Below are 22,218 nucleotides of genomic sequence, written 5' to 3'. Positions count from 1 at the left end.
GACTATGCATGAGCAAACCTTCATTCACTCAACAACTGTTTTATTCAATGCCTCACAAAGGTCAGGGAAAGAGACAAAACTCCACAAATAACAAATAAGAAAATTCTCTGATGGAGATAAGAACTATTCAGATAGTTAAACTGGTATGACAGGCTAGAAAACGACTAGGTGTCTACACTGGCTCTCATGATCAGGAGAAACTTCTGCTAACTCTGAACGACAAGAACTGTCTCATATGTTTTGCCAAGAGAACAGCTATTGTCTTGATGGATTAGCAGCAGCTTGAACTGAAGGAAAGAGCATAATCAAGGTTTTGGCTTTAGCAAGCAGGTAAATAGTAAATCTGTATCCTCTGATAGTGAATTATCAGGAGGAGTACAAGTCCGGAGGGCCAAAATTATAAGCTATCCATTTGGCCTTTTCGATTCATAGATGCCTACTGGACATCTAAGTCGAAGTGTCCGGTCAGCAGTTAGATATAGGGTTCTAGTGTTTTAGGGGGTATTGTGACCAGAAAGAAACATTTGAGAGCCATCTGCTCCCCCAAAAGACACCATGGAGCTGGATGGAATCACCCAGGAAGAGTGTGTATGTTAAAAAGAAGGGCCAAGCCCCAGGAAACAATCTGACATTTAGAGTTCAAATAGAAGAAGAGCTAGTGAAGGATAATGAGAAGGACGTACTACTAAGGAAGAAAACCAGGAGGTTTTGGTCAACAAGAAGAGGTTATGGTCAACAAGAAGAAGAAAGTGTACGGAGGAGGCACAGTGGTCAACTTCGTTGAACTTTGCTGAAAGATCCAGTAAGATAAAATGTGCAGTTAGCAACATTTAAATATCCTGATTCTCTAGATGAACGCTCTGAAGGGAGAGAGGGGAATGACACCTAATCCAGGTGGAATCTTAAAAAATCATGAAAAATGATTACATAGTATTAATAAAAAGAAAACCATTTTCTTCTCAATCCCTAGTTACAGCAAGGCTTAAAATGGGTCAAACTTGGGTAAGATTTAGGATCAATTTCAGGACAAATTTCCTAACAGTACAGTTAATGGAAAAATAAAAAATAAAACAAAAAATAAAGGCCTTCTTATCAAATATTTAAAGAAAAAGGGGATCCCTGGGTGGCTCAGTGGTTTAGCACCTGCCTTCGGCCCAGGGCGTGATCCTGGAGTCCCTGGATGAGTCCCGCATCAGGCTCCCTGCGTGGAGCCTGCTTCTCCCTCTGCCTGTGTCTCTGCCTCTCTCTCTCTCTCTCTCTCTCTCTGTGTGTCTCTCATGAATAAATAAATAAAATCTTAAAAAAAGAAATGAAGAAAGAAAGAAAAGGAAAAACACTCATCTGGTTATTAATCAATTTAATCACTCTTTTTGTCTCCACATGTTTTCTAAACTGAAAAAAAAATGGTTGAAATCACTCAAAAATATGACTATCATTTTTCTCACATTTTTGGTACATTCTCTTATAAATCCATACCCCAATAGCAACTAAACATACACTTCAGCTCCTAGAAACCAAGAAATAAGGGCAACGTATTTGACTTCATACATATTATTATATGAATGAATCTCTAATTATTATAACTTATTTACGGGTTAGACAGAAAATTCATTTTAATATTTGTAGATTGAAGATAAATTGAAATGGCTCATTCTCCAATGAGACTGTCAGTCACTGCAAAGCTGAATAAGACAACTGCCTTTCACGCGTTCTACATCTCAAGCGATTCTTGTGGCTTTCTTCCAAAGAGAGGGCAAAGATTTCACGATTCAGAATCTGCTGAGCAAACTCTGAAAGAAACACAACTAATGTACTCCAAGGTGTTCGCCTCTGCTTCCCTAAGGGCCCGAACTGTTCTTTCTGCTCTTCTAATTGCAGAGAACTTCTATGATTACAACATGGACATGTGTGATTCAAGAAGTTAACTTACATTCTCACTCATAGCCCACTAGTGATTACGGAAGTACAGACACACAGGGAGCGAAGGATGTTCCAACATTTTATGCGTTAATGGAATATCTATGTAAAAGCAGGAATGACTATCACAAGACCTGTTGTCTTTTATTGTATAGAAAATACGTGCGGGAAGGTAATTCTGATGGACAGAAAAGCTTGGCTTTAGCAAAATGAGAACGATCTGCTTGGCTGCACCACAATAATTTTATAATGATCTTAAAATAAATGTGATCTCTTTTAAATTTTAGCTGCTACAAAGCATTATGTCAAATATTAAAATGATGCAGTGTTAATACCACAGCGTACACCATAGCTGGCAACGTTGGGGTTGGAGAATAGTGTAAGCTGGCTTTTAAAAATGGTCTTGATTGTTTAGAATCAAATAAAACAAAAGAAACCCATAAAAACAAGTACCTTAATTGCACAAAATAACTACCTAATTGGAGTTACTAGTAGGCATACGGTATAATAACACAACGTTGTATTCATCTTTTATGAATGGAGCATTTCAAGCAGCTTAATACCTTCCTCAAAATATACTAAGCACTTGAGATATATGCAAGATAGAGTAAAACAAATCTGGCAAAAGGAAAAGACTTTCAGCCTGTATGACAAGACTCTCTTCTGTAGTTCTGTTTATTTTTGGAAAATCTGTTTTAAAGAATGCTATTGGTTTGTTTTAGGATCTCGGCTGGCTCATCAATGATACTTAACCAACCATAACATCAAGATCAGACTGGAATAGGAACTACGATCTAACACGACGATTCACACCAGCTAACCTGCCTGGCACAACCTCACTAACGGTTCTACAAGATTTCGCAGCAGCTTGTGACCGCCTGGAGATGAGTGTGCCCATTCTCTGTGACTTGCTGAAGGTGAGGCACAGAACCCCCCGCTAACTGCCATCATCATCTTTCTACATTTTAGCAATTGGCAAATAGTCCATGTGTCGCACAGGTTGGGGGGGGTGGGGTAGGTTTATGAACAGAAGATGGGGGGAAAAAAACACAGACAAAAGGGAATTAACCTCCATAGCACACTAACCATAAGGAGGTTGAGGTGATCACGCATGTTGGAGGCTTCATGTAGGAGACAGGGCAGTGCCCTCAGATGTGTTACGTGCCCTAGGCAATGACAAGAAAACATGCAGAAAAGGAACTGTGACCGTGAGAATACATCCTCAAGAGGCATTTAGTGAGAGAGGGATGTATATTCTGAACTCAGAGCCCTCTATGGTGATACCACCTGACAAACTGCCCTATGGTTTAACCTCATAGTCTAAAAGCAGGCTGGTGGATTTAGTCATTGACGTGGTTACCTCTCACCTGTGATAGGTCAACATATCTATGGCAACTGAACGATAACTACCAAAACTGGCTATGAGGTTTTAAAAACTAGACACCCACGAGCATTTTCAGGAAAGGAACCAAGAGTCAAGGTTTCACTTATCTAGGTGTTTTTTTTTTTCTTAAATATCTTTTTATAACTGGGGAGGATTTTTACTATGTTTTAAGCAGCAGTCCATGTGGTTAAGTACTATATAACATCAAAGAATTACAGCTTCTGATTCACATTAAAGAGCCCGAGCTGCTCTCAAGTTACAAAATAGGTGAGTGTTACCATGACAAGGATATGAAGCATGCATATAATAATTCTGAAGTTTTCCTCATTACTTCTCTCAGATAAATTTAGTATAATTTCTTCATATCTCTGAGTCACTGGCCAACTCATTACAATAATATAATCAATATATTATCGAGACAGAAATATCCTGGCAATATGGCAAGACTCTAGAAATGCCAGTTTCTAAATTAATGTCAAAGTATTACACATGTGACATAAATGGCTAACAAAGGGACGCCAAATCATCCCTGTTGCTGAGATAATTGTTCTACTTTGAAGTTCTTTAAGATGTATTATGTTGGCTCCCAGGTCAGAGCTATCTCCCTCTCTTCTTTTTTTCTTCACTCTTCAATCATAATGTAGAATTAAAAAATTATTTGACAATGAGATAACTGAAGTTATTTCAGTGGTTCAATGTAGCAAGTTGTTTTTTTTTTCTAAATTCTACTTGATTGATTTTGTTAAAGAAGAGAATCCTTGATCTGCTTGCCAAGATTTATTATGAAAATTGCGCATATCTTATGGTGCTGTGATAACCCTTAGAAAGTTAAGATACTAACAGATGAGCTTGGAGCACATGTTTATAGAAAGAAGCGCCCCTATGAAAAATCTGTGTGAAAAGCTTTAATGCTTTAGTTATATTTGCTTTCTTTTTAAAAAGTTATTTGTCTCGGGGATCCTTGGGTGGCTCAGCAGTTTGGCGCCTGCCTTCAGCCCAGGGCGTGATCCTGGAGACCCGGGATCAAGTCCCACATTGGGCTCCCTGCATGGAGCCTGCTTCTCCCTCTGCCTGTGTCTCTGCCTCTTTCTCTCTCTCTTTCTCTGTCTCTTATGAATGAATAAATAAAATCTTTAAAAAAAAGAAAAAAATTATTTGTCTTTTTATAAAGTTTTTTTTTTTTTAAGTCATTTCTACACCCAATATGAGGCTGAACTTACAACCCTGAGATCAAGAGTCACACGTTCCACTGACTGAGCTAGCCAGGTGCCCCACCTTACTTATATTTTCAAGTATATGTTCTGTGTCTCCTTCAATTAGACTGTAAGCTTCTAAAGGGGTTTAGGACAGCATCTTACATACACGAGGTGCTTCACAAATATTTGAAGATTGCCTGATTTATTGAAGAAGCTTCCTTACATGACCTCAAGGAAATTCAAGAAAAAATCCTCTATAGAAAAACAAAGTGCTGCAGTTATTGTTTTGTTCCCATGCTTCTCCCAGACAGCGTGACAACACAGCAACAACAGCAACAGCAACAACAAAAGAGCAATGATGATGTTTACAGTCAAGTTCTAACTCTCCCATTGTTCAGAGTCAAATAATCATACATTTTGTCTCTCAGGTGCAGACTTATCAGGTCAGTATCTTTTTTTGCACCAGCCACATATTTTTGGGATACCGTAACTTGTTTTATAATCTGGTTTGTCCTCTTCCATTCTGCACATTTCCTTGGATATTAGATTTACTCTGCCTTGGTTTCTTTAAGCTGCCATTTCTGTATCTTTCCAAGGAGGAAAGAGATATAACAAAACACAATAGGAAACCACAAAGTTACAGTTTATATTGTTGATTTTTTTACTACCAATGTACAACTGGTTAGAATTTCTGGCTAGAAAATAAATATAAATATGTGGGGGGGGCAGGAAGTAGGCAGCTAATGATAAGGAAAGATTATTAAAAACCAAAGGACGTCCCTTAGTTAGAAGAGATGCAGGTGGGGATTGTTAGAATTAACTTGCCCTAAATGTGGAGCCAGGGAACTGGATCTGCAGAGTGTACACAAACACCTACCTTGGGGTGTGGGATTCATTTAAGGATTTCTTCAAATGGAAATGTACTTGTTGTGAGACACTGGGTCCCCAAGGGGAGAGAGCTATAGAAACAGACTTCATTTCTGCTGTTTCCTCTAGTAAGTTGGATTTGACAGCTGACTCTCCTCTGGACAAGGAGAATTTTTAAGCCAAGAAAATAAACATAATCCATTCTTCTGTCTTCATCTTATCCTAGATGGTGCCTTTCCCCAAGATGTCAGTGCACGAGCTCAAGTTCAGTGAACTCTCCGAGATGACTATGCATTTCCCAAGAAGACATGTTCAGAAACTCCTCTGCTAATTAGATGTACTGGTTTCATGAAAGCCTTCATTTAATTGCCTGGGATTTACAGAAGATCTAGAAACAAAGCCACACTATGCCATAACCTACCCTAGCCTGCACACAGGAAACTAAAGCCCAGATCGGTTGAGGTTATATGCTCCTCGGGGCAGAGATGGTGTGTGTCTTGTTCTTTATTGGATGTTCATGGCCCTGCCCAGTGTAGAGTAGTGGCAACACAGCCCCGAAGGTAAGAGCTTGAAGTCTGGGGTCAAATAGACCTGGCTGAGAGCACAGACTCCTGGCTCTAGCGATTATGTGCTGAATGACCATGAAAGAGTAGTTTCCTCTTATTTGAGCCTTGGTTTCTTCACCTGTTAAAATGGAGACAATAAGAGTATCTATCTTATAAACTGCTGGATAACTAAATGAAGTAATACTTGTAATAGTGATCGAATAGTGTCTGCTACAGAGCTAGCATTTAATACATTGCTGTGTTATTGGTAGCATTCTTGTTACTATTGTCTGGCAGATAGAAGGTACTCGGCATTACGGGAGCGAATGGATGAATGTGGCTCTTGAGCAGGAAGCTGGAATCCTGACTGTCTCCCTTTCCTCCCAGCCTCTGTCTCCCTTCAGGCCTACCGTAGGTGGCAGTGGAAGTGTCCTACAGAGATTGAAGAACTTTGTTTCACTGACTCAAATGCAGTATCTCTTGCAGGCAGGTGGGAAAGAGGAGCTTGTCATACTTCCGTTTTGTACCAGCTGGGGGTATTATTTTTCCATTGTTGTTGTTTATTTATTTTTTTTAAGCACAGGTGTAGCTGAGCTTTTCTAGTGTAGAAATGTAGTCCTGAGGTAATGCCCCATTTCATGATTTCTCCATGACTTCTAGTGTTCAAGAAACGCTACTGCTGATATTCCTGGGCTGCATTTTATATGGAGAGTAATCTGAATAAAGACAATTCTGTTCCAAGGCTTGTTTTCAGTCTTTCACTGCCAGCTGCTATTAACGGTCTTTAAGAAGAGGCACTGAAATCAAACTGGTGACTTTATAGAATTCGAGTGATGTAGGCCATTGTTTAATTTACAAAACTGAAATGATTTCAGGGCTGTGGTAAAAATATTTTGAAGCATACCCTAAAGTCGAAAAAAAATTATTTATTTATTTGTTTGTTTGGATATAAGCAAACTTTGAAGTAGAATCGGAGAATTCTTTGGGAACTAGGAAATTCTATTGGGAACTAAGGTCTAAGAAAATTATAATGCAGTTCTTCGGATTTGTTTAGTGCCTTCTTTCAAAGAGTTGCATGACCATCATGTGTATGGTTGTTATATATAACATTCCTGACAAAAAATAAGAACTGGGACTTCTTTTTCTTAAAAAGAAATATAGATAGAAAAGCTGGGGCACAGAGTATTTCAATGGCTCTCTGAGAAGTACAGGCTTAGCTTGTGGAAGAAGAGAGAAGTAACTTCAGTGTTGGTGGAAATCCACTTGAGTAGTGGTTGAAATTCACTACTTCTGATGGATCTATAGTTCCTTCGGAATGTGTGTAGGAAAACTATAATACATGTTCACCTTAAAGTCTCTATGTACATGAATGTTCTTAGATTAAATCTTAGAAAATTATATAAAATCAAGGCAATGCATTTTTTTTCATGCTACATTTGGGTTAACCATGGTCTCTTCTTATTGATCCAAAAGAACCAGAGTAATATTATAGACATAGATATAATAGGGCCTGGATAAACTCCAATTTCCTTTTTTCTTTTTACTCCTTCAGTATCCCTTGTTTCTAGTTGCTCTGGTTGAGCTGAGAGAGTGAGTTTAAGTTTGTTCTTGTGTAAGATCTGACACATAGTTTTCGTACAGGAGAAACAGTAACAATTGAAAGATGGGACTTCATGTACATAAGAGCTGTGGGCCTAACTACCTATAAATCTATTAAGTCTTATAATAGACCTGTGATTTTCAAAATGTAGTCCCTGGAACTAGCAGCAACAGCATCACAGAGGAACTTGTTAGAAATCCAACTTAGAGAGCCTTACCCCCAATCTACTAAATCAGAAATCCTAGGTGGAGACTAATAATCTGTATTTTTAACAAGCCTTCTAGGCCATTCTAATATGAGAGAAGTCTTGTGAAACATGCACCCAGACTTAGAACTCTATGATCCAGGTATTTACATATATGCGAACCACACACCTGCTTCTGGCATCTCTTTTTCTACTTGCCATGTCCTGTGCTTGAATGATTTATTTATCTATCTATCTGTCTATCTATCTATTTATTTTTGCTCACTCAGGTCAGCCTCATCTTCTCAATTATATGGAACCACTGCCACTTATATGTAGTAGGAGGCAAGATGAGCAAGAGACATTCACATAGAAGTTTTCATCTATGTATAAATTATTATTTTTAGAGTCAGTATTTAATAGCAGGGAAACACAGGAATATAAAATGTTTCAGGTGAGAACATTCAATGATGTTGGGAAATCTACCTAAATAAAGGGATTATTCACAACTGTAACTCCCAAATTTGGGTGCAGTTCTCAAAATGTCTCATGTCGCCTATAACAACCCAACCTTCTTACTCATGGATCCTGCCCTGTCAGCCCCAACTGATATTTCTAAGTTTCATTTAATGTTATGGTTTGCAGAACCATTTTTTAACTTAAAAGAAAAGTTTCATCTCTTATGTTTTGAAGGGAGAAGGAATACAAATCACCAAAGCAATACTCTTGGCCAGTATTTTGAATTCTGCAGAGCACTTCTAATCCGACAAACATATGACACTTTGAATTTCCATCTCAGATTTCAAAGAAATGGACATCTTTTTTATCTTCTTTTCATTTGTGTTACCTTAATATCATCTCCATGTTTGTTTCTTTGAGTCTTGACCCAAAAGAATATCTAGGTTCTGCCTTTACAGGCTTAAAAAAACTGATATATAAAAAAATATTTTAAAATATTCATTCAAGGGTCCTTTTACCAAAATGCCTCAGTGGCAACAAAATTTTGTGCTGTAAAGCATACACCTGGGGGAGTTGGAGCAGTGGAGTGTTTTGTACAAACTGAAAGAGTATCAACAGACATGGTCTACAAACTTAAAATGTCAGCAAATGCATTAGAAATGGATACTGGAAATTTATACCAGATTGGAATCAAACTGCCACTTATGTCTGAATCTGTAGATAAATCATGCCAAAGAGAGCACATATGAATTTGGTTTTTTGTTTGTTTAAATTCATCATATAAGGTTTCTTAACCTCGAGTAACATAAAAACTCATTTTCAAAGGAAAATTTATTTTGAAACTATCATAGGTTATAAGCCTGGTACCCAGTTGGAGAAACACGGACTTAAAATATTTTCTTCTATAAAAAAGTTTTCAATTGAAATGGTCATGATCAAAGAAAGTTTTATGTTTATTCCTATAAAACATTTTTCATTGTATCATTAAAATGAAAATATAAAAAATAAAAAAATAAAATAAAATGAAAATATAAAATTACAAATTCTCCTGGATTCCAGTAATACACATATGGACAAGAGTCTATGTACCCAGACCAAGAAATACAGCTTTATACTAATCCATGCCATCCTTCTGAGCCTTATAAAACATCTACAGTAAAAAGTAAAATATGTGACCAAGATTATTTTAGAGTAATAAGTGTTACTTTGTATCAACTATTAGAAAGTTTTTAATATTTTATTTGTTTATTTGATAGAGAGCACAAGCAGGGGACCAGCAGAAGGAGAAGCAGGCTCCCCCCGGAGGAGGGAGCCCCAGATGGACCTCGATCCCACGAGCCTGGGATCATGACCTGAGCCAAGGGCAGATGCTCAACCAAATGAGCCAGCCACCCAAGGTGCCCCTATTATTAGAAAATTTGAAAATTATAGCAGTTTATATTTTGAAACCAGGTATCACCTCCATGTTTCAACTTGCTTTAAAAAATGAACATCTAATTTTATTTATACAGATAACCAGATTTGTATATTAGCTTAAAATATATTTTATCAATATTTGAGGCCACCCTTTTGAGAGCCCTCAGCCTGAATTATCCAAGATGTGCACTCCTATTCCAGTCTAGGGGGTATTCAGAAATGGAAATCCCCTAGGTTGTAATACAAAAAAGAATTTACACTCAAAATATGTATGCAATAAATATAAAGACAGTATTTTTTAATATTTACATGACCAAGGGAGATTTTATTTTAATGGAAGGAGGGCAGAATGGCTTTCAGATTCTTATAGTGTTACCCACTCTGCTTATGTGCTAAACTCTGTTGGTAGCACTAACATCCTTATTGACTTTTGCAGCGCTACTTTAGGCCAAACAATCTGTCTCAAGAAAACTGTGAACCATTAAGTGTGAAGAATGGGCATGGCTCTGCCAGTAGCTTATCTGAAAGCTTATTCTCTGCATGGAATAGGAAAGAAAAGATGTGAAATGGTAAACATTAAGGTTTCAAAGTTTTGTTTGGATTTCCATGCATTCCCAAGTAAGACATGCTAATAGCAAACCTAACTATATATATAACATTCAAAGCCAAATATGAATAATTTTACCTCAAATTACTTCAGTGATTCCTCAACTAGCACAGAATTCAGCTGACCAACAGAATTCTCTGCGATCAGGAGGATGGTCTGTATTTGTACTGTCCAACATGAGAGCCACTACCCACCCGTGTCTAGTGAGCGCTGGAAATGTGACTAGAGCAAATGCACAACTGAATCTTGATTTTATTTTGCTTGTTAAAACTTCCATTTGCACAGCCACACGTGGTTAGTGGCTACTGTATAGGACCGTGCAGGAGATAATCCCTTTCTTTTCAAATAGTTTCCCACATTTGCCTTTACTTTTATCAGACTATTTTGATATTAAATCAGCTTTTTATATAAAAATTAGTCTTTCTAAGCTAAATTCTGTTTATAATTCTAGTCTGTTTCCTTTTGTTTTGTCTTCTGTTCAGTGACATATTTGTGAAAGCCTTTCATAAAATTAGAAACAATTTTCAGAACCACAAAACACTGTTCTTTTTGTTAAGCCAGATAAGTTTAACTCACTTAGACGTTTTATCTTCTCTCATCTTCTTTTACTTTTTCTGGTCCTCTTTATACTCATTTTTCTAGATATGTGAAGCCAAAATAAGATGCAACATATACTGTGTAAGGCAACGGGTTTATGTGGAGGGGCGGGTGATGGGAAGGAGACGTGGCTGACATTTTTACAAGAGTTTTAGAGAGGGATCCCTGGGTGGCGCAGCGGTTTGACGCCTGCCTTTGGCCCAGGGCACGATCTTGGAGACCCAGGATCGAATCCCACGTCGGGCTCCCGGTGCATGGAGCCTGCTTCTCCCTCTGCCTATGTCTCTGCCTCTCTCTCTCTCTCTGTGTGACTCTCATAAATAAATAAAAATTAAAAAAAAAAAAAAAAAAAAAAAAAACAAGAGTTTTAGAGAAAAGTTGCAAAGAGAGTACAGAGTTTCTGTATACCTCACACCCAGTTTCCTGTAGTGTTAACATCTTAACATTAGTTTGGTGCATTTGTCACAACCAATGAACCAACACTGATACTCTATTATCAACTAAAGTACGTATTTTCTTCAAGTTTCCTTAGTTTTTACCCAGCATTCCTTTCTGTCCCATCCAAAATACCATATTGCTTTTAGTAATGTCTTCTTAAGCTCTTCACACTTTCTTGCTAACCAATTTTTAATTAGAATTGCCGTAATTGAGTACATTTATGATTGAGTTGCTGATAGTCAAGGAAATAAGAACAAAATTAATTTTGAGATCAAAGACAGTACTTCACCAGAAGGCTTGGTGAGCATGCCTGGACCTTTACAAAGAGCACCAGTCACTCTGGTGACCATGGAAGATACCCTTGGGATACTCTCCTAAATGCAAGTAAATCATGGCTAACTACTTAAGGGTGCTAGCCACTCCCCAGTGAGTGGGAACCAACCCAACAATAAGTCAGCCTCAGAATGTTATGTCTAGTTCACTGATGACATCATATAAGATTCAAGATCAAGATCCTTTCCAACGTTACCGCTACTCATCCCCTACCCCGCTCCTCCACCCCCCGCCCCAATACATGGCCTGTCATTTTAACAAGAAGAGAAACTGAATTCGTCCGGAACAATTTGTTCTTCAAAAACTGGTCTGTGGTTACTTAGTAATTTATGTTGGCCTCTAGCATTGCAAATGCAATGGAGTAATTGTGGGAGCGTAATTCTTAAACACTGAGGTTGAAAATTGAGCTTCTGTAGAACATTGGGTATTTACAAAGGCAGTATCTCCTAACATACACACGATAGAGAATATATTGTAATGGAAAGGCAAAGAAATGGCTTTCAGGTTCTTACAGTGTCAGCCACCCTCGAGATCCCTGTGCAGTCTACAAAATCAGTAACTGGCTTTTGGATAAAGTCTGGGAGCTAGAAAAGAATCTCAGAATGTTGAGCTTACCTGTGGCTTCTCCTTTTTCAAATGTGCCGTCTTTAGTCTAACCGGATCCTCTCCTGACAGCAGCCTGACTTTCTATCCTCTTTTTTATGATAGTTTTGTTTTGTCTTTTGAAACCAACATTTCTGTGTTACTGAGTGTGTCTGCGAGGAGCGGGGATGGTGCAGGGCTCAAGTTCCCTTGGTTCCTGGATTTCACTGCACATCATCTTAGGCTATTTCCCACCCCTCTTAAAATGTCTCCTTGCTTCAGTTTGGCAGAGCTTGTTCTTAACAAAAAGGTGGCATTGGTCCTGTATCACCTGCCTCAGTTTCTATATTCCCTGAAAGTTCCAGTGTGCCACTGCTGTTGTTTTTCAACAACTTATATTTTGGAGACTTTGAATTATAGAACTTAAAATCTAGAATCATCACGCAGTATTGTCTGCTACCGACCCTTCACGTGACGCAGGAGAAATGTGAAGCCCAATACTTAACAAAGGGTCACAAAGTTTGTCAGCAAGAAAGAGTGAATTCCATTCCTAGGTAACCTACGTCTAGGGTCTAGAGCATGGAGTGATCCCACCACATTGCACGGCCTCTTCATTTCATCAGAAGCAAGTTTGCCCAAAGGGAATTGGTTCTACAGTTCCAAGAGCACTTTGCCAAAATGGTATGGCTTTGAGACCCAGTGTGGGCTCTGCAGGTGTAAAAATAAGGCAGTAGTGAGCGTGCCTGTTCAGATACAGAGTATATGTCCGAAATTAAGGTGGAGGAGTCTCCTTCCATATACCATCTAAATCCTTTTTGTCCCTCCACCCAGCCTTCCCAGACCATTTCTTACAAAATCCAACCTCTTCTGAGGTTCTTGCTATCTCTATTTTTAACTTGTGATAATGGTGCCACACCACCAAGCCCAAAGCCTCAGGTGTGCACTGCAGCCAGCTACCTCTGGACTCCCTTTCTGAGGTGTTCTCCTTGCTTTTTAGCAGTAGGCAGCAATTCCAGAGAAAAGTGTCAAGGGAAGAGGCTGATACTGTCACAAGCTCAATTTCAACCTGCCATCACTCAACAGGGCGCGCATGGACAGTGACTTGTTCTTCTAGATAGGACATTGTCTTCCGTGCTTGCACGCCGTTGTGCACACTGCTCGTTTGCATTTTCACCTTATACCCCATTACTCGGCACCTGCCTACATGTTCTTCCAAATCCAGATTAAACCACCACCTCTCTGTGCTTTCTCCAACTTCCCCTGCCCCAGAGTGAGATGCAACCCTCTTCTGGTGCCCTTAGCCCACTGCAACTCTATCCTGCAGCTTGCTGTATTATACAGTAAAACCACGCCGAGCTAGATGTCTCCCTGACTAGACTTTAAATGCCCAGCAGCAAAAGCCATGCCTTATTAGTTCCGGTATCCTCAGCAGCCTGCCTAACATAGACCAGGTCACAGGTGTCACACGATACTTGGAGTATGTGCCATGCATCAGGCACTATGCTCAAGGCATTCATAGGAATTATATGATTTTCACAATAACCTTAAGCAGTGGTGCCATCACTATGATCACTTTACAGATTATAAAATTGAGATCCAGAGAAGTTAAACAACTTGCCCAAGTTCAAACATCACTTAAGTTTAAGAACTCAAATACAAGTCTAACTCTAAGTTCACACTCTTGAGTATTCTGTTACTTTTCTGAGGGGGTCGATAAATAGCTGTTGAGTGACAGTCAATAAGTAAATGGAAAGAACGCTGTATTAAAACAAATGACACCAAGAATTTTGAGTGCTTGAGCTGCTTGTCATGGAATCTTAGTGTATGCACTAGAATATTCCTCTAAGGAAGAAGATGGACATCCAGTGGGAAGGACATCAAGTGTCTAAGGGACATGACGTGCATTTGAATACATTTTCCAGGGAAAATGACTGAATCACTTTTCCTACTGACTTATAAAGAACTCTGTGGAGAATTCTAGAATGACCGCTGTGAAGAAAAGGGCCTGAAACCAATCCAGGAACACTCTTTTCTTCAAAAGAAAATTCCAACTGATCCAGCCAGGAAATGTGGCTTTGAACAGGGAATGAAACTGTGACTTGGCTCCCACTGGATTGGACATTTCCCCAGTGTCTTTCCCATGAAGCTGCAGTTTGGCCTTGCTTTTAGGGGCTCCTATGCTAAGTGACCGAGACTGTGAGTACTCAGAGACCTCAAGAAAAAAAAAAAATCTGGCAGACCACAAATTATTTAATCTACTTTCTTTTCCTGTTGCAGTCTTTTGCTTTAAAAAAAAAAAAAAAAAAAAAAAGAGGTCAAAATGAAAAGAATGTGAGTTTATTTTAATGGGAAAGGCATTTTATGGACATAAAAATCCCATTTGTTTAATTCCTTAATAAAAGGGCATTGCTTTTACTGAGTAAAAATTCCAAGTTCATATTTTAGGATATTTGATTCTCATGTGTTTTAATTACTATTAGCAGAGGCATAAAAACTATACTATAGCTTCAGGGCAATCCAGTAATCCAACTCAACAAGTATGTATTAAGCCTTGTCCACACTAGAAGAAATATAAAAGGTGTATATGGCAAGGTCCTATACTTCGAGGCACAGGCATACAATCTTGTTACTGAGAAGAGAGACATCCAGAAAATAATTAGAGAACAAGACAGTATTAAAAAGGGCTAAAATATAATCCAATGAATCACCTTTGCAGTCATGAGTGCAGGGACAGATTTTGAGGCAGAAGTAGGATGAGATATACTTTGACAGATTGCTTTTATAGGTGAAAAGGAGATTTAGAAAAGAAAAAAAAAAGAAGTGTTCTTTTTATGGTAACAACGTGAACAGAAACGGAAAAGCACAAAACAGCATTCATTCAAGTGTTCATTCAACAAATATTTGCTGAACACCTGTATGTATAAGGTCCTGTGTCAAGAGCTAGCATGACATTTCTTCTGATTTTTCAGAGCAAGTAAAGAGATCACACTGGCAGGGGCAAAGGGCAGATTTTAGCTATATGACTTGGGATGAGTCACTTAACCTCCCTGAGCCTTAGTTTCCTCCCCTGTGAAATGAACGGCTTAGCCACCGGTAATTGTCAGAGTTGTTTTCTCGTTGTTGTTGTTTTTGTTTTCCTTTTAGCAATGCCACTCTTTCTGGTTATAATCAAATCTTAGGCACAACCCAACTATATTAAGGAAGCCATCTGGGTGAAATAAGAGGAAGGGGTTGGGGCAAAAGAGAGCCCAGACGTGCCTCTTGCTCGGCATCTCCCTCTCCGCCCTCCCCAGGGCCTGCCCACCCCAAGGCTCCTCCACTGAACCCCAAGATTACAGGGGACATAATGCCAAAACAACTCATCTTCCTGATGCCTCGATTCTCTTCCCAAAATAAGGTGTTGCAACAGGAAACAGAAGCAAACGGGAGATTTTTTTTTTTTTTTTTTTTAAGGAGCTTGTTTATAATGGATCCTGGATTTCAGGTGCCAAAGCAGTGTAAGTTCTTAAGTGAAATGACAAAATTCTTGTGTGAAAGTCTGTTGTTTGACATGGTAATGCCATTTAAGAGGGACTGAAAGAAGAAACCTAGATATTTAGCTATAAAGGTCTTGGCTAAACTCACATTCCTGGGGATGGTAAGGGTCAAACCAAGACAGCTAAAGGAGAACCTGCAGAGCTTGGTAGAATTAAATAGGAAGGGTGGGGACAAGGGAGTCTAGACCAGCATTCCCATTACTAAATCCAATATGGTGCTACACAGAGATACGGGGAAGTGGACCTCAAATTTGGGGTACACTGGAATTGCCTGGGGAACTTTTAAAAACACCAGTAGCTACTTCTCATCCCCAGAGATTCTGAACTGGTTAGGGGTACAGCCTGGGCTGTGGGGTTTTAAAGGTCCCCAGGTAATTCTACTATGTAGTCAAGGTTGAGAACCAGTGAATCAGAAGGACAGGGAATTATGACAGGCCTGGAGAATGCGCATCAACGGACGAGACTACTGTATTTGTGATCCAGCTAATTTTGTTATTAAGGTTGATTTTTTTCAACTTCTTTGCCTAATGTTAAATAGTAACCATGTAACCCCAGAGTTATATGTGATAGCATTTATTTCCCATATTACCCTGTCAACATATCTCGCTGTATTTCCAAGGCCACCAGTCTCTGTTCTTCCAGTTAAAAATCAATGATGAAAATCTCCACAAACAAGACGTGTGTGTGTGTGTGTGTGTGTGTGTGTGTAAATGGTCTCACTTCAAGAGTTGTACCTTACAACAGATTGCTGTTACAAGAGCATAATGATGTTTGCCCAAAAACTGCCTTTCTTTAACACACACGCATGCTTACACACGCAGAATGCAGAGACTTATAAATGGCATATTATTCAGGCGTTCTTATCCTGAAATTCTCTGTAGTCTCTATAAGGGTATTACTAAAACTCAAGAGAAGTTCAGCATTTGCTTTGCGTAAACATAGTAAAAGCAAGATAAATGAAATTTTATGTCACAGCAATCCCTAATATTTGCCAAGCCTTTTTGAGTTTTTAAAACCCTTCTACAAACATCATCCAGATGGATCCTAACAATCTATTATTGAATCATGACTGAGACTATAATTTTCCTTTTCCAGACCGGAAACAGAGGCCCAGAAGTTAGGTAATAGGCCCAAATCCCAGGGATAGAATCTAACCCATTAAACCTCAGATCTTTCCTCCCCTGGTTCAGTTCTCGATAGCTTCCCTCAAGCAAATGGTCTAGTGACCAGGTGTATGCCTCCAACCTAGCCTCCAGGAGGGAGGGGTGCATGTTTATCCACTCAAAGGGATCTCTCTTTCTTCCACATCCTAAAGGGCTTTATCAGCACAATCTAAGAAAAAATATTATTTTCTAGTTTTATTAGAGCTAGGAAAATGCCTGTTTTCATTATTGAACTGTAAACTTCTGGAAGTTTGGTGCCAACCTTCTGAGGCAAGATCGTAAGAGTCATGTTTCCTATCCCCAAAGGACCTAACACACTTCCCGTGTACTAAACCAGGTATGGAATATACTCTCTCATTGTTATACTGTCTAACTCAATTTGTTAGACGTTTAGTCCAGCATCAGAAATAGCATTTTTCAAATTAATTTATACTTTGTCCCACCCTCTTGTGATGCACGCAGAGCCCATCTCCTATTTTCCATATGGTAAATAAACAGCTCTTCAGATAAGGAAAAACTATTACCATATCCTCCCTGAAGTCTTCCATCCTATTGCCAAGCCAACTTTTCCTTAACAATTTAAAGTAGCAGACGTTTTTCAGATCATTTACTTTCTTTGACAACGTCCTCTGGATAAAATTCATGTTTGTCATGGGCATTCCAGGACTAAAACCAAGACTTCAACAGCGACATGATCTGTGTAGAGCTCAGGGGAACTACTGGCTCCCTTGGCCAAAAAAACCATGACTTTGATGGAGGCTGTGTTGGCTCTCACAGCCATCCAGCTCCTCCACTGGTCGGCTGAGCCTGCTTTACTTCTAGGTCAATATTAATGATCTAACAGTATCATTATCTGAAGTGAAAGAATAGTTTGTGTACCTGAGCCCTTCAAGTGGTTTTTTCCTAAGACATGAAATACAATCCTACTGGACAGATAACTGACTGGGAAGCCAGACCAGGATACGCCCAGACAGCCTGGATTTTCATTATGACAATTAAAGAGAACTCCACTCCCCCAGCAGTGGGTCTGCAGAACTGCATTCAAGACCCGTGGCATAAACTACCAAGTGAAGATCATCGCGAAAGCATATAAAGACAATACTCTTTCCTTTCTGGGCAGCTTTATAGGCAAGAAGTACAAGTGAAATCCCCCAAGGGCACAAAACTATTTGAGACAATCATCCAGCTTGGACTTCTTCGGTTTGGCACTAAGTCCCATTACAGCCTCTCAGTCGAGATGTGCAATGAGATGACTCAAATGCAAGAGCAATGACTGAGAAATAGCGTCACAGCATTTTCAAGTGGCGGAGATGCTAAAAAGTGATCTCTGAAGTTCAGAATGGATTGCAACTCTAATCCCTGCAATTAGAAAAAAAGATGGGACTCCATCCCCCCATCCTAACTTACCCTGAAATAAATGAAGGAGGATAAATTTCGAATTACCTCTACTTATGACAGTTTTATACTAGACAAAGTTCCTGCCACAAAACAGGGTGAAGGGCTTCTAAAAGAGCTGTAATTGCCGTAATGTTGATTAAATGTACACTTAACGCAGGCGAAAGCTTTCCTGTGGCATGCCAGAAAAGTCTTTCTAGTGCTATTAAAAACCCTTCAAGTACAATCTTCTAAAAGTGGTACTTTGATGAGCAATACAACAACATACCTAAAGTTTCATTCCTGTGTAAAGCAGAGAGCGAAACCGTAAAGCAGGGAGAGATACGGGTGCTATTGCTTTATAGACGGACATGACCACATGGCATATATTTTCTAGTTCTGGACACAAGGAAACCAGGTCTATTTTATGGTTACAACTCTTTTGAGGCCAAATATTATCTTTCATTTGCTCAGTTCTCCTCATAGCTCATCTACTAGGCCTTGCTCCAAATGACATTTGGCTATTTTCCCAAATCATATATTCATATATATACATATATATGTGTATGTGTGTGTGTGTGTGTGTGTGTATATATATATATATATTCTTAAGGGGTAAAAGTGTTGCCAACACTAAAGATAATCAGAAGAAAGTGACATGAGACCAAAGTACTTTTCAAGCAGGAGGCACAAATATGCTTTGAAGGACAGAATAAGTATTTGTATTTATTAAGATTTGAAAATTCTGTTATTGTTGAAAATCACTAGTCAATACTTAATAGTTACATATTTCATATCATGATGTATGTGTGATATTATGTACCCACACACACGTACAGCTGGATGCTTCCAGAGAGTTCCTTTTCGGTGAAGGATAATAGTATTACCAAATGATAAACTTTAAGTCCTGATTCTCAAAGGTATCTGGAAGGTTTTGAAGAGAAAAGAAACAGGCTGATACTGAGAACAATAAAACTATTCCCTAATGCCATCTCCCCCGCTCTCCAAAAGCCACCCTAGATTCATTAGATATGATATGGAAGGAATAGTATCTAAACATTTTAAACCAGGGCCAGGCTTAGCTAGCAATACAAACAAAAGCCTTCCTCCAGAACGGTTACGTAGGAATGGTAGCTGCAAGCTAACCCACTAGTCTTTGAGTGCTAGTTTAGTGAGCAGAACACACTGTCAATTGACACTTGCCTTTTACAATTTGAACACAGTCAGGTCACCTGACCCCCCAGCCTCGTACACAGCTTAGTAAACTGGATTGCTCCCCAAAGAATAATTTATCTTTTCCTTTTCAGAGTGCTAGACTTCACTCCAAAATGAGGTAACAGAGAGTAGTCACCCGACTTCACATCCAAGCGCTGACTCTTTGAGAAAGAGAGTCAAGGAATAGAGAATCTGGTCACAAAAGCACGTCCTTTACATTTTATTCCACTTAACATTTGATTAAGTACCTGTCTACCTAGGAAACAAGATGTTTTGCGTTGTGACTAACAGTGCAAACTTAAAAACTTAGCAGTCTGTTAAATCTCTATTCTTATACGACCTAGTTTTTCGTAATCACTTTTTAGTAGTAGTCTTGTTTTCTTTTTTTTTTAATAATAAATTTATTTTTCATTGGTGTTCAATTTGCCAACATACAGAATAACACCCAGTGCTAGTAGTCTTGTTTTCAAAGTAGAAATAAGTAAATAATAGCATGCCGAGTTAGAGCAAGGCTCGGGAGTCCTCACAAATCTCTGGTGAGAAAGAACTACATGCCTAACTAAAAGACTACCAGGAGACATAATCCCAGATTGCCAAGTTAGGAGTTAGTAAACAAATGCTTTCGAGAGTCAGCTATTAACCTTCTTAGTGAAAACCATCACGTGCCAATTATATTTCATAATGTAAATGCTCGATAAATCCCTAAGAATTTGATTTGTCTTCTCTACTAGTCTCCATTAATGAAATCTGTCAGGGAATATTTAAGCAATACAATTCCTCTTTACAGAGAGAATATTTTTATGGCATTTGCTCTCATTGAAGTGCAGCATTGTAAAACCAGTGCCTTTATGCCCATGTTTGCTTATAAAAGATACTTCATGTGAAAGAGCCAAGAGATCAATCACCACTGAAGTGAATACCTAATGATAACTATGTGCTCAACATGTGAGAACTTGACAACAGAAGACATGGCTCTAGGTCTGACATTCAGGTTGTAAAGCAGCAGACAAAAATAAGGCATAATCTAATTGATGACTAAATTGAATGTTACCGATAAAGTTGTGAAAAAGATCAGAATTGAGATCAGCAGCCTAAAAGAGCTACACATAAGATGACCCCTGATATTGGCTGTGGAGAATGAAGAAGATTTGGAACACACGAACAAAGGTAAAAATGGAGAAATGTGTACATAATATGTCTATGGGAAGGTTGAAAAAGAGAAAGAAAGGAAAATCTCTGCTAGGAATGGAAGATGAGACCAGCTACTATAGCCTGAGAAGTAAGGGGGGATTGAGACTCAGTGCCGTGCAAGTCGGGAGCTTCAGAAGGCTTTTGATAAAGCGGTAGGTATGGTGAAGGTAGTGTTCCTGGGACTATTCAATCAGGACGATATAAAGTGGGTGGGAGAAAGGAAAACCTAAAGCCAGAGCTGACTAGTCTAGAACCCTCTTCCATTAAACAAAATAGGATAGCAAGTATTGGGGAATTTCTCTTCGTGTTTTTAGAAAAGGACAAACAGGGTCTCACAATTATTTGTGGAGGGAGAAGCCAAGAAAGCAAGCAAGCCAGCCTATCAAATGATTAATACAATAGTGCAATTATAAGATGCCAGAAAGATATCTTGGAGCAAGGTTTTCGAATGTAACGTGGTGGAGACAAAACCATATACTGGAACTCAGCGATGTTCATCTCTTTGTAACTGGTTTCATGGGTCTCACAGATGTGTCTTGGTCTCATTTATAGTTTAAATTTCTATACGGTGTAAATTTGCAATATTTTAGATTTTTATTTTATCCGTGCCTGCTTTTATGCCTGCTTCACTCTCAGATATACCTTAGAGAAATCAGAAAATAGAGTTTTAACTAAAAGAAAAAGAAATATATGGCTAACTAATAAAGAGGGGGATCAAGTGATACCATAAAATGGAAACGATCAACGTTTTTTTTAAAAAAACAACAGAGAATTTCAATTGACTAGTGTTCAAGTATTGAGTCACTCTGAATTACACAGAACCTTGACCAATATTTATTGCTACATGTTTTAGAGGCAATTTCCATTTTGATGGGTTGCTTCAAAAGTGGTATTCTAAAGCAGTTAGGTAACATAAAAATATAGGATCAAGATTATGTCTGTCAGATAAAAAATACGGCATTTATGCAGCATTATATAATCCATTCACTGGTTTATGAGCCCAAGGTCCCCACGGGAGTGTCACAAACCCACAAAATATGCTACAGGGTTAGATTTTGCATTTAAGAATCCAAATGAGAAGGAAATACTTTCTAAAACCCGAAGTGTAACTAGAATATTTGGTACCATGAAATAAGTCCAAAACTACAAATAATTTCAATCTGGCAGTTCAAGATGTCCCCAGTTTGGATGACCCAGACATTTAAATACATGCACTTTTTCGCCAGTATCCCTCAATTGTTAAGATACACAGCACATAAATCAGATGGCCAAATTGGGCCTATGAAAGAACAGTTACCAATGATTCAATGTCAAGGAAGCCTACTACAGTGTTCCCCAAGGATGAAGCCAGTATTTCTTAAACACTCCAGCTAACTGCCTTCAATAAAGAAGGAACATATGATACTTAATTTCAAAGATGACATCACACCGGGGATAGCTTGTACAGCTAATTCAGGAATGGATATAATTGGAATTCAAAACAAAAGGTTATATCATGGATATAAATTTTAAAATAAAATAAAGGACAGAAAAATAAATAAATAAAATAAAGGACAGAGAAGATTATACATCTATGGAAGGAAAAAATACAATGGAACTGTAATATCTAGCAGC

General features: G+C 38.7%; 1 protein-coding gene and 1 long non-coding RNA gene across 5 annotated transcripts in view; one reads left to right on the top strand and one right to left on the bottom strand.

Annotated features, from left to right (window-relative positions):
• Window positions 1-10,614, top strand: part of LOC144304602 (uncharacterized) — a 30,172-nt gene extending 19,558 nt beyond the window's left edge. Inside the window, exons 2-4 of the long non-coding RNA XR_013371535.1 lie at window positions 2,640-2,834; window positions 5,591-5,924; window positions 9,409-10,614. This is a non-coding gene — a long non-coding RNA (uncharacterized LOC144304602). The remainder of the gene's footprint in view (window positions 1-2,639; window positions 2,835-5,590; window positions 5,925-9,408) is intronic.
• The window catches only part of FIGN (fidgetin, microtubule severing factor), a 145,380-nt gene that overhangs the window by 76,100 nt on the left and 47,062 nt on the right, over window positions 1-22,218 (bottom strand). The gene's annotated exons all lie outside the window — the stretch shown is intronic.

This window comes from Canis aureus, chromosome 34 (assembly GCF_053574225.1).
Source record: "Canis aureus isolate CA01 chromosome 34, VMU_Caureus_v.1.0, whole genome shotgun sequence".
NCBI classification, from domain to species: domain Eukaryota; kingdom Metazoa; phylum Chordata; class Mammalia; order Carnivora; family Canidae; genus Canis; species Canis aureus.
The sequence above is the reverse complement of the archived record's forward strand: the minus strand, read 5'-3'. Positions and strand labels throughout refer to the sequence as shown.